The sequence below is a fragment of the Polypterus senegalus genome, chromosome 18, assembly GCF_016835505.1.
Source record: "Polypterus senegalus isolate Bchr_013 chromosome 18, ASM1683550v1, whole genome shotgun sequence".
Taxonomy (NCBI): Eukaryota; Metazoa; Chordata; class Cladistia; order Polypteriformes; family Polypteridae; genus Polypterus; species Polypterus senegalus.
In genome coordinates, this window is record NC_053171.1 from 69,574,231 (window position 1) to 69,586,769 (window position 12,539).

Here is a 12,539-nt window from a genome sequence, read left to right on the forward strand (position 1 = left end):
ATATTTCTTTACATTTATATACTTTTTTTCTCACTACTCAAAGTGCTTTTCATAGAGATGGGGGAGTCACTTCAACCACCCCTAATCTAAGCCATTTTTGTGCCTGCACACTCACCATACATTAGCTATTAGGTATGAAAGTGGAGAAAGAGAGAGAAAATTAGAGACAGGGGATGATTAGGGGGCCAGAATAACTTACCATGGCGGGATACACCCTACTCTTTATGAAGGATCCCCAGGGATCTTTTATGACTACAGAGAGTCAGGACCTCAATTTTATGTCTCATTCAAAGGACGATGCCATTTTTACAGCACAGTGTCCCCCATCCACATTCAAACCATAGGTAAGCTCCACCTGCTGGCCTCACCAACACCTCTTCCAGCTGCAACCCAAGCTTTCCTAGATGGTATCCCATTGAAGTACTGGCCAGGCCCGAATGTGCTTAGCTTCACGTGGATGACCTCGTCTGTAAGCGCAGGTATTATGGCTGTTAGCTATTCATTCAATCCTGTTGCCATTGCATTTTTCATTCTTTTCAATGTCACCTTTACATCCTCCCACCTTATTCTTGGTAGTAGCCCTTCAGTTGTGACTGCATCCCAAAATACAACCTTTGGATTTTCTTCATTCAACAGCTTTTCAAAGTAACCCTGCTCTTTCTTTTTGATCCTGTCATCCTCACTCAAGACTACACCTTACTTATGTTTCATCTGCATTATCTAACTAAAATCCCTTCCTGTCTTGCTCCTATCCTTAGCTATTCTAAAAAGCATCGTTTCTTTCTTTTGTCTCAGATTTTTCTTACTCCTCCTCCAAAGCCTGTGCAGTGGCTCTTACCACTGCCATCATAACCTCCTAGCTTGTCTCCCTATGCATTTATTGGTTTTCCTTCCTTGGTGATTGTTGCCATTTCTTATTTTCCCCCCTTCTTAACTTTTATCATGTCCTGCAACTCTCTGTTCTGCCACAATGACTTTTGGTCTCTTTCCAGACACAGTGTCTAACACCTTTTCTTAATACAACTTAACTATTCATCTCCCACTATTCCTCCATACTATACTCTTTCCTCCAATTACACTGGTAGCCTTCTTAGCGTTCACTCTTTACTTATGGTGTAAATGAGCTGACAGTATAAACCTGTGTCTCAGTCTCTGCAGCATAGCATTTATTCTTGGAAACACAAGCCAGAAACATTTAATTTTCACAAAAAAAAAGAAAATTACACACACACACACACACACACACACACACACACACACATACACATACATACATATTGTGAACGATAGGGGGCACTCTCGCTCCCTTGAACCCCTGTCCACGACTCCAGACACCAGGTAAAAGTCCTCAAGTTGACTTTATTTTTATGCCTCAGTGTACAAAGCACACTCTCCTCCACAATACTCATTAAATCACCAATAAATCAATCCTCCAGCTCCCAGACGCGTTGCCACCCTTCCACCCAGCTCAGCTCGTTGTCTGGGAGTTCCCATAGTCCTTTTATAATCCTTGACCAGGAAGTGTTCTCAATCCCCAGTCCACAAGTCCTTATTCCTTCGGGGTCAGGGTAAATAGTCCCTTTCTTCAACCCGGAAGTCCGTCGCTCTTCCTGTGACGAACCTCCGGGTCACAGGGCACGAAGAAGCCCTCTGTCCTCCCTGCAGCTCCCTCCTGTGGCCCCCACGGCATCCTGCAGGGCTTTGCATAAAAACTCCAATGTCCATGATGCCCTGCTGGTCTTCTGGAGACCTCCACGCTGCAAGGAGGGCTCCACCTGGCAGCTTGGGGGTATTGGCCGGGATAAATGGCCAGCCATCCTTCACTATATATATATTTAACAGAAATGTGTTAATACCAAAACAACATAAATCCAGTAGAAAAGGTCTGACAAGTATCTACTGCTGTACTGAAAAATGTTTAATACACATTTTTCATGTGATATGTTAGGAAACAGTCACCAGTGCACAGTCTGATGTCTTTATCAGGACAGCAGACGTTAAGGTAGAATATCAGTGCCCGATCCAAACGATCAACATGCCCCTTGTGCTATTAATTGGCTACCCCAGTGAAAGGCTTAGTAAATTCATGAGCAACTGTTGCTGCATTGTGACCATTGTGGCCCCGGAATCAAGAGACATAAGGTAGATGCAGCCAACCCGGACCATCAGAGGCCAACATCTTTCTTGTCCTTCTACTTGATTATAATCATGTTGTCTTTGAGCCACTCACCTACTTGCACCACAGTGGACCTTCAGGCTACTGAATACACCGGGCATGTGACGATGCTTTGCTTGACCAATGCCATAGTTTAGGTTTAGGCTGACTTCATTATCCTAGAGGGAAATTTGTTTGCAGCAGGAAAGTACAAAAACACAAGACATTATTACAGAGATCCAATAGATAAACAAAGACACAACATTTGACAACCAATGTTACTGCATAAACACAAACTCAAGATCAATACGAAGAATAATAATTACTTTCAACAGTACACAAAAGAATAATGCAGAATTAAACATTAAGCAGCACCCCTACAAGTAACAGAATTTAAAATGCTTATAGCTATAGTTAAATCTGTTGCTCTTTACCTTTGGAAACCCAAATCTGAAGCCTGATGGCAACAGCTGGAATTTGGAGCAAAGAGGGAGGCTACTGCCTGAAAGAACTGAGTTGGCTTTCTTTGGCATCAGTTCTGGTTCAGAATGTCCTCACTATGGCTTGATTCAACTAATGGTTCAGTTTCAGTTTGTTCTAAAACTAACTTTTGAGCTTCACGTTTACACGGCGATGTGTTTTGGTTGAAGGCTCTATCCGACTCATGAATATCAATTAGTTATACCTTGGAGTTGCAAAATAAAAAAAAACGCAGAGAAACAGTCATGTTTTTGTACAGCATAAGGTTATTTTATCCACTAGATGGCAGTAGAATAATGTCCAGAAAGTTATTCGGGCTTATCGCCTAATATTGAATTATAACAGCTTTATTCGCAGTATTTATATAAAATTCTGAGACCGAGGGGTTAATATAAACGCCCCAATACATGAAAACATGAAATATACAACATTAGAAATGCTTTTAAGATATCATAACCCATGTTGAATTAATACAGTTTTAAAATTTTCAAACGTGCATATAGTAACCGTTTGCGCTGATGGAAAAGCCTATAAAAGATGTACAACGAGGGGAAGTAAGAGGTCTGTTAGCAGCTAAGGAAGGCAAAAAGAAAGGCGCTTCTCTAACAAAAAGTCTTGTTAACATTTATATTAGGGTGACATAATAAGACATCTTTCGGCCAAAGACAGGCGTCTAATGTCAGTTGTGCTATCCTGGGTGTCAGTCGGTCATTTTGTAATTCGCTTTGTCCTAAACAGGGTTGCTGGGTGCCAGAGCCCATCCCAGTCAGCATGGGGCGCCAAGCAGGAACAAACCCTGGACTGGGCGGCTGTCTATAGTAGGGAGACAAAACATACACACCCAACCACAGCAGGGGCAATTTAGTATTGCCAATCCACCTAACCTGCATGTATTAGGAGTGTGGGAGGAAACCAGTGCATCCGGAGGACACCCATTGGAACATGGGGATAACTCCACGTAGGAAGCTCCCGGGACGCTATCTTGAGTTTGTTAATACAAATGAAGTTCTTACCTGTGCACAACACAACCTTGTGACACTGCTAACGCCAGTCTTCAGGTTTCTTATGTCCGCGGATCGTAAAGCACAACTGCGAGTTCCAGCTTTAATCCGTGCTTCCTACAAACTGCGATCTCTTGCCGTCCAACTTTTTTCTTTCAGTATTCAACCTGAGCGCAGACACCATTTCTGCATAACGCCAGAAAGCTTCTTCAGTTTCCCTCAAATCACTGCGGGATTCGGACACACCCCTTTCTCGTGTGAACTAGATAACTAATTTGTCTTTTTCAGCAGTTAACGTAGTCTGGTACTCACACCGTCCTTTTCACTTTCTCTGTTTAATGTTAATCTGTTTTCCATCTTATTCCAGAATTAAAGTATAACCTGGCTGATTTAGACTGGCCGGAGTTTCTCCGAACAGACGTAGCTTTTTGAAAAAGCCGCCTGCGTCTCTTTCTCCCCCTCTGGGAGGGACCTCAGGGTGTAGGCCGGGCGCGTAGTGTCGTTCAATCACGTGCTCCTACCAGCTGACAGTTCACGTGACCAACGCTCAGCGCTCCTTCTTATCTTCTGGCATGGACCGTTGATGACATTAACAACTGAATGCCATGCACTTTGGGTTTACAGGGAATAATCCATTATACGGTTGGCTTGGACGTTCTCGGAGATGAGGGTGAGTTGCGTGTGCTTATAGGCCTCGCGTTTCTGCGGCGCTAGGAAGCTTTTTCTATGTTGACAATCGTGCCGCGTTTAGTATGTCGGATCCCACTGAACTTCGGCATTAGTCTGCCAGTGGCAGGGACACTGGAGTCAGAAGCATAGTATACTCGTACAGCACTCTTCTGCGATGGGCCTGAAGGGCTAAAAGATTGGGGCTGGCCGGTATTTCTTATGGACCGAACTTTGGACGCGACGCTAAATCGTCAGTCCGGCTGAACTGCTGGTTTACAGAAAGCCTTGTAGTTTGTGTTATTGTAAGATTTCAAAGAAGTAAAACCGTCTTTCTGTCTTGTAATCACCCAAGCGTGTGATGTCAATTGATTTAAAGTGGCAGCACCCATTTGCCTCGGTAAGAAGTGCAATCATTTGTTTTCGGGAATTTCTGTCATTTGTAGTTTTTGTAGTGCGTGTCGCTAGATAACGGTGTTCAATGGCACAGCCTCTGCTTTACCAGAACTTGTTTTTCTGTAAATATCCCCACAGCCTTAAGGTCGATCCCTATGGTCAAGCAATTCTTACAAAGTTTCTAAATATTGTTTTGCATGGACAAAGTCACTAAGCAAACGAAGCTGGCAGGACTTGTTTGGATGTAAAATTTTTTGGGTAAAACGTTATTTTGCCCAGGGTGAAATATGGCATTTTACTGAAGCGCAGTTATATTATTATGTTATAAAAGACAACCAAATCTCTCAAATATTCCCCATGAATATTGAAAAAGAAAGAAAGCACCTTATTTGGCAGGCCCAGTCCCTGTGAGAAACTATAAAGACTTATTTCTGTTGGTATAAAGGGGCCTGGGTAGCATTTCTTGACACTCTAAAGCTGAACGATTTGTTGGCTGCAAGTCCTTTGTGTTGGTGTTTAAGAATGAGGATGTGCAGCATTGTTCATTATGGCACTCGGTTGTGTGTTGATTTTCTCCCCCTCAACTTCCACCAGGGGGACAATAGCACATCCCATAACTGAGCCTGTGAATACGGGAAGGAAGTCGTTACCCTCATCAAAGAAGCACATTCTAGTAGGGCAGAGCAGACTCTTTTTTCCTTTCTTCTCTAGTTCATTTGTGTTACATGACCAGTCCTGCCTGCCGTTGATGTGGACCCCTATGTACTTGTAGGAGTGGACCACCTCCAAATGCACTCCCTGAGTACTGACTAAGCATACAGGCTTTTTTGTTCCACAAGTTCCTTGGTTTTACTGATGTTAGGTTGCAGACAGTTGTTCCTGCACCAAGAAACACCGTTCTCTACCTGTCTCTTCTCCTCTGTCTCATCACCCTTAAGTGATCATCAGAAAAGTCCTGTACATGATATGACCTGGTGTTTTATTGATAGTCTGAGCTGTACAGAGTGAAGAGAAAAGCAGAAAGGCCGGTTCCTTGTGGTGCTCCAGTTTTGCTCACATCCTTATCAAACTTGCAGTGCTTGAGTCTCACAAATTGTGGTCAGCCCAGCAAGTAGTCCATTACCCAGTACACCATCAACTAATCCATGTTCACTATCTCCGAGCTGACTCCTTAACAGGGGTGGCTGGATAGTTTTGAAGGCACTATAGTAATAAAAAATAAATATTCTGCATAGTGCTGCCTGCTTTGGCCAGCCTTGTAGAGCAGACAGAGAATTGCATCCCCCACTCCAATCTTTGTCCGATAGTCAAACTGCAGTGGGTCCAGGTGGTCTACCAGAAGAGGACTCATTTAGTCCAAGACCAGCCTCTCCAAGGTCTTCATGATGTGAGAGCATCATTGGTCTGTAGTCATTCGGTGAACAGGTGCCTGCCTGCCTTATTTGGTAAAAGATCATGGTGTAACAAGATTGGCAACCATAACTCCTCTTTCAGCGACTAGGTGCTACAAATGGCAGTAAGGTAGACTTGTGTGTTTGCACTGTGTGTATGCTGTTCTTTTATTTTATCATATGTGTGCTTTTGTTAGTATTATAGTAATTATGCACCTGACGAAAAGTGTAAAAACTAATTTGACTTTTGCCCAATTATGCTTCTTAACTACTAACATCAGAAACCAGAATGAAGCTGATGACCAGGTTATTTTTTTATATTACTAGAACAATATGTAAAAATAATTATTGCACACATGCTGATTACATCAAGAATAATGTATATGCAGGAAGTACTTGTAATGCTAGTTGTTATTTTTGTTGCTTTTTGCTCTGCGACCCGTTTGAGATGTTCTGGTTCAGTATGGGTTTAACATGTAGCGGCAACCAGGTATGGTGTGATATGTCACACCATGGTCTTTGGGACGCTGTGATGCAACAAAACAAAATAGGAACTAGGATGAATCATTTTAATGGAAAAGCAGCTTTTGAAGTCTACCTTTTGTCACAAGAGGTAAATGATATTGGCTGGTCTTACTGAAGCTTTGAAATAAGCGTATCTGATTTTTTGCATGTTTGGGTTGTTTATATCGGATCAAACAGGAATGACCGTGGACTCCACTTAATGTCTTAGCCTGCTATACCCCTGTGCCTTTAAGTGGACTGAGCATTTGGAAGCCTTATTTTAGAGTCAGGCTTGTAATTTGATTCCACTGCTTTGAGGCTAAGGCCCCATAATGTTTGTTTTTGTTTAAAAATGCAGATATTAATCACTGTTATTGCCTTTTCTCCAGACTAACCAGGTGTTTTCATTCCGTGAGAATGGAGAGTCCTGAAAATGCTCTTCTGTGCTGCATACTTTTGAAAATGCAGCCTCAGCGATGCAGTGTGGATGGGCAAAAACATAGACTCTGATCGGCTCTGATTTGTTTGTATTTATTATGTGCCTCTGATAGGATCCTGCTCATTACAATGTCTTATTTCCTTGCCTGCCACCCTTCATGTTAGACACCATATTCCGACAAAGCGGACATAGAAGTGTTGTTTACATGCATGCGTTAAAATTGAGTTTTGTACAGTTTATTTTTTGCATTGTAGCACAAAAGGTAAATTGCCAGGTACAGTAGTTTTGCCATAAATCATGTGGCTGGCAGCATTACTGTCTTTTCAAGAAATTTTCAGTTGATGTGCCCAGTGTAGGCAAACCGTTACCATATTTCATATGCATTTTCAGTCATTTTAGTGTGAACAGAAATACTTTTGTAAATGATGTGAAAATGCTAGTGTGGATGGAGATTGTTTTAGTTTTGAAAATGCCATTTTAAAATGAACATGTAGTAGTGTGGACATAGCCTAAGACCTCAATCCCCATTACCAAATAAAGGTGTGACCTGGAATAGGTCTCTAAATAATTCTGAAACACAGTTAAATCAAAACAGTGTAAATATTATGGGGTGCTCAAGGTAATTCTGAAATAAACACATGGTCAGTGAAGTAGGAGCAGACTTGAGAAGTGTGGTGCTGCCATCTAATGCCTGTGCAGATCATGCTAATCAGGCCCTTGGGTGAATACTAATAGTTTTGTCCTGGCTATTTTGATAAAAATGCTGAATATTTTTTAAAATACGAGGATCTTTTTATGAGTTAACTCAAATATTCAACAGGAACTTAATATGCCTGCGGTGGGCTGGTGCCCTGCCAGTGTTTGTTTCCTGCCTTGTGCCCTGTGTTGGCTGGGATTGGCTCCAGCAGACCCCCATGACCCTGTAGTTAGGATATAGTGGGTTGGATAATGGATGGATGGAACTTAATATGCAACTTTATTGATTGTATTTTGAAGCATTTTCCATACACAACCCTCCTGCTTCATAAAATAAGAATAGCATTGTTTATTGTTGGGATTGCTTTAAAGTGCACACATTATTTGACAGATTGTTTTTGTTGTTCTGATGTGTAAATCTATTCTGTTTGTCAGTCAGTGTGGTGTAGCAGTTAAGGCTTTGGACAAGCCCTGAGGTTGTGGGTTCAAATCCTGCTACTGACACTATGTGAGCGTGAGCAAGTCACTTTCACCTGCCTGCGTTCCAGTTGGAAAACCCAAAGAAATCTAACCAATTGGCTCATAAGTGTTGGATAAAGAAGTCAGCTAAATAAACAAATGTAAATGTAGTCAGTAACACTGAACATTGTGCTATTTATGTACACAAATATAGTTTTGTAATTTTTAGATTTTATATATACTAGCTGTCCCGCGTAGTAGTGAAACAGGAAGAGCTTTTAAAAATCAATAAACAAACCGGTATCACTAGGTAAGCATGAGTGAGGAGGGCCCTGCCCGGCTCCCTACTCCTGACGTCATGCTTTCCTCTCCCTTTGGTCCACAGCCTCTGTCTTGGATTAGCATGAATATATCACTCCTGCAACTAAACTATAATTCTTAACACGATGAGAGAAGTCACAAAATCAACCAGAATGTTCAAGCAAATAATAGGAAAAAAAAAACGATCTAAATCCGTTAAGTTGTTCTCTCGTTCGCTAGCTAAGCTGATATAAGGTACGCCTTGAGGCTGGTGCATGAGTGAGGAGGTCGACACCCCCTTCCCTTTGGTCCGCTGTGTCTCTCTGGGATGCATGCAAATAAATTGGTACTGCAAGCGAACTATGATACATAGTGCAATGAGAAAAGTCACAAAATCAACAGGAATGTTCAAGCAAATTGTAGAATAAAAAAACCTAATCTAAATCTGTTAAGTAGTTCTTTCCTGAAAAACAGACAGACATATGTACGTTGGATTTTATATATATATATATATATATATATATATATATATATATATATATATATATATATATATTATATATATATATATATATATATATATATATATATAACATACACACAGATTGTGTACCAAGTTATAATGAACATGTTTGAGGTATTGTTGTCAGTTTAAGGGTTTAAAAAAAAATAATTTCAATATCCTGGCACTTCAATCATCCATTTTAGCGGTAAAGCTACTTTTGCGAGGTGTGATCAAAAAGCCAAACCTAGGGAAATGTTAGTAAAATTAGACTTTTTTTTTCTTCATAAAACTTAAGTGCTTGTTATAAAATAACTTTCCTATGCAACTCAAATACTTTGTCTTGCTTGAGCAACCACTCATCTATAGGTGATTTGACATCATCACAGGTGATTGGCATGATGATTCCCATAGTTGGGGCCTTTCAAATTAGGGAGCAACAGGGCTGGATTGGTACTAAAGCTTTAACTTGGGTTTTGATACCAGCTTTCAAACATCAGTACCAGTCCCAAAATATTTCTAAAGTAAATGATGGATAACTCCAAATCCTCCTGTCTTACTTGAGATTCCCTGGTGCGTTGTGCCACGGTGCCACACTACACACCACCTCTCTATTGTTGGTGGCAAGGTCCCAGTCGTTTCAAAGCAAAAAGTGGGGGTTACCCCTGTGAAATCCTGATCACATCAACGCATGTGATTTTGTGTCATGATGTTTGCGAAACGGATGTTTTTCCACTAGCGAGTGTTGTTTTGGGAGGATTGAGAGGAAAGTGAAATTTACTTCTGGTACCAAAAATCCCTAAATTCTAGCACTGTACCATTTTAAAATTTTGTTTTTTTCTGTACTTTTCCAGTAATGTTTTATACCCTGGAACCCTAGGAGTTGCACAAGATCAGATTTGGAGATTAAGGTGACTTTGGCATCCCCTTTAAAATCTATGCAGCATTAGCAGAAGTATTTTCATGACACAGAAGGAGAGTGTTTGACAGCTTTTATTACTGCTTTTCCTGATTGGCTACATTGACTTCTAAAATGAACCTATGTAACTGTGAGCAGTTAGATGGGCTTTTTGAGGCATATAATCAAAAGGAACTACACTCTCACCATCATTAAAAATTATGCAACATGATCTTCGTACTGTTTTGGACATCGAAATCCCTATGCATCTATTTGTTTTTTTATTGATGTTTGGTCTCAGATATATTTCTGTAATACTCAAAGTTGCATCCCCTGTTATCAAGCACTTTTTTAAATTCCTCCTTGTCCAAATTCATTAGGTAGAGAGTCTCTTTGGAATTAAATGTGGTGAACATTCTGGGTCCCCAGTATACACCAGTCCTGCTCATCATTTAGTTTTCAAGAAGAATGGATTTGTCTTATATGGAACTAATCACTATAGTGTCTGCTCTCTCAAAGTCTGTTGTTCTTCAATTCTCCATTATAATTTGCTCCATTTTGACAACATTTGCTTCACTTGTTGAAGGCCAAGCAGGCCTTAGCTCATTTTCAAGAGTCTTGTCACTAAAAAAATGAATGTGATATAAGGAGGAGTCCGGTCCTGGTACGTGTTGTCTAGGGATAATGCTTTTCCACTTGTTCAGTCCTGTTGATACCATGTGAATTCTCTACTGGATTTGTTCACATTAACATTTTTGTCTTTGACCGTAACATTGCTGAAAGTCTCCGGTACCCCTCTCCATAAAGATCAGAACCCAGAATGATTATTTTCCTCAGTATAGTCTTGCCTTCTGAGCAACCTTCATACTAAGCTGGGAATGATAATGTCATTTATTCTATTCTTTATATTACAAAATCAGCAATTTGTAATGGTGGGGGATACAGCATTGCTTTGTAACTTCCTTAGTGGGTAGCTGTGTTGCAGACACTTTCTCTAGATACTCAAGAGTATTTTTTATTGAAATACGAGTTTCTGTCTAGTTTTTTCATTTCCCAGTTACTTAAAACATCTGACCAACTCTGCTTCCTCATTATTAAGAAGAAGTGGTTATTAAAAGTAGCTGATTAGTGTTCATTGTAATGTTAGATATCCGCTGAATGATTGTTGGGCTTGATATACCACCTTGTTGAAGGGGAAGGTCATGATCTACAGGGTGGGGTGGGTACACATCTAGCTTGGTGCATTTTTGGTGCAGGCCATATGAGGCTTCATTCTATTAAATGCTACAATGAAGAGTGTGAATTAAATGGTACTGTGTACTTTTACAATAGAGCGCTGCTCCTACATTCTCTCGAGCATACTGCATTTTCAAGGTGTATATCTAAGGTAAGTAAGTACAAGTGCCATGGCTGTGTCTTTTTTGAGGGCCTTTTGTCTGTTTAGTGTACATCGTGCATGAGGATGAGGGAGGGCAGCTCTTAGACATGTTTATTTTTAAAAAGAGTGAAATTTTGGGCATTTTCAGTGTGTGGGTAAAATTGTTCATAAGGAGAGCAGTTGTAAAGTTGTCATAGATGTATCTCGCCACATATTGTTTTAATGGCTTTTTCTTTATTAAAGTCAGGTTTTAATGTCATTCTTAACTTTCTCAGGATTTCACTAATGCCTTTTCCAAGCACTTAATGTGTTTTAATTAACGTATGTTTGGTCACTGCTTCCCGCCGACTGATATTGGAATTAGTTCAAGGTAGATAAAGTTTCTTCATCCAATTATCACTAAAATATGTTGCGCTAATTGATAATTGTCCATTTGTTCATTGTACACTTCATAATATTCATAGGCATAGGACAAACATTTCTGGTTTTAAATTTATGTTAATTAGTTTTAAACTACAGTAGTTTGTTTTACTGTGCGTTTACACAAACCTTTGACTTTATGTGTTCTGGCCTGCAGGGGGCATACCAGTCGCCCAAGCCTGACAGACAGGCACCAGACACAAGTTTCTGCACAACACGCGTTTACTCTCAAGGGGAAATGTTTCTCAGTCATCCCCCTCGGCAACCCAGTACAGTAGAGCATAGCACACAGTACTTTTGCCCTCTTCTTGGCTTTCTCTCTCTCTCTCTCTGTCGCCACCACTCCTCCTCCAGCAAGGGTCATCTTCTTCTTCCCAACTAAGGCTCCCCAAGTAGTGGCAGCTGGCTCCTTTTAAGCCATACCTGGGAGCACTCCAAGTGGCCCATTAGCTTGTTCTGGAAGTCTTTCAAGGTGTGGTAGAAGCCTGACATAATAGGGCTCTGCAGCTTCCCCTTGTGTCTCCCACAGAACCCAACAGGGCTGTAGCGAACTCCCAACTCCCAGAGTGCCACAGTAACCCAAGGGGGCTGCCCTCTAGTGTTCTGGGCGAGATAATGCCTTGAACACACTCTCTCCCCTTGTCTTTCTATCCAGCTGGTGTCTCGGCCAGGCAGGGCCCCCTGGCCATCCACAACAGTGTACTAATTCTTTATTTGGTATACTGCATTTTACCTAAGAACCTATCACAGCACTTTGTTCCTACAGTTTATGAATAAACCAAACTGAATTAAATTCTGTCCTGTTACATCAGAATAATTTTTCCATGTCTGTCTGATATTCTTTTGTGAAACAT

The 12,539-nt window shown here is 40.9% G+C and overlaps 1 protein-coding gene and 1 long non-coding RNA gene across 4 annotated transcripts in view; one reads left to right on the forward strand and one right to left on the reverse strand.

Annotated features, from left to right (window-relative positions):
- Nucleotides 1–1,775: 1,775 nt before the first annotated feature.
- Nucleotides 1,776–4,107, reverse strand: LOC120519119. Its single transcript, XR_005631389.1, has 3 exons — nucleotides 3,649–4,107; nucleotides 2,231–2,334; nucleotides 1,776–1,823 (listed from the first exon to the last, which is right to left on the reverse strand). It is a non-coding gene; the product is annotated as an uncharacterized LOC120519119 (long non-coding RNA).
- Nucleotides 4,108–4,194: 87 nt separating this feature from the next.
- zfyve26 (zinc finger, FYVE domain containing 26) overlaps nucleotides 4,195–12,539 on the forward strand; it is a 152,547-nt gene continuing 144,202 nt past the window's right edge. For all 3 annotated transcript variants that reach the window (XM_039742229.1, XM_039742231.1, XM_039742230.1), the window contains exon 1: nucleotides 4,195–4,306. The gene's annotated coding sequence lies outside the window, so the exon portion shown is untranslated. The remainder of the gene's footprint in view (nucleotides 4,307–12,539) is intronic.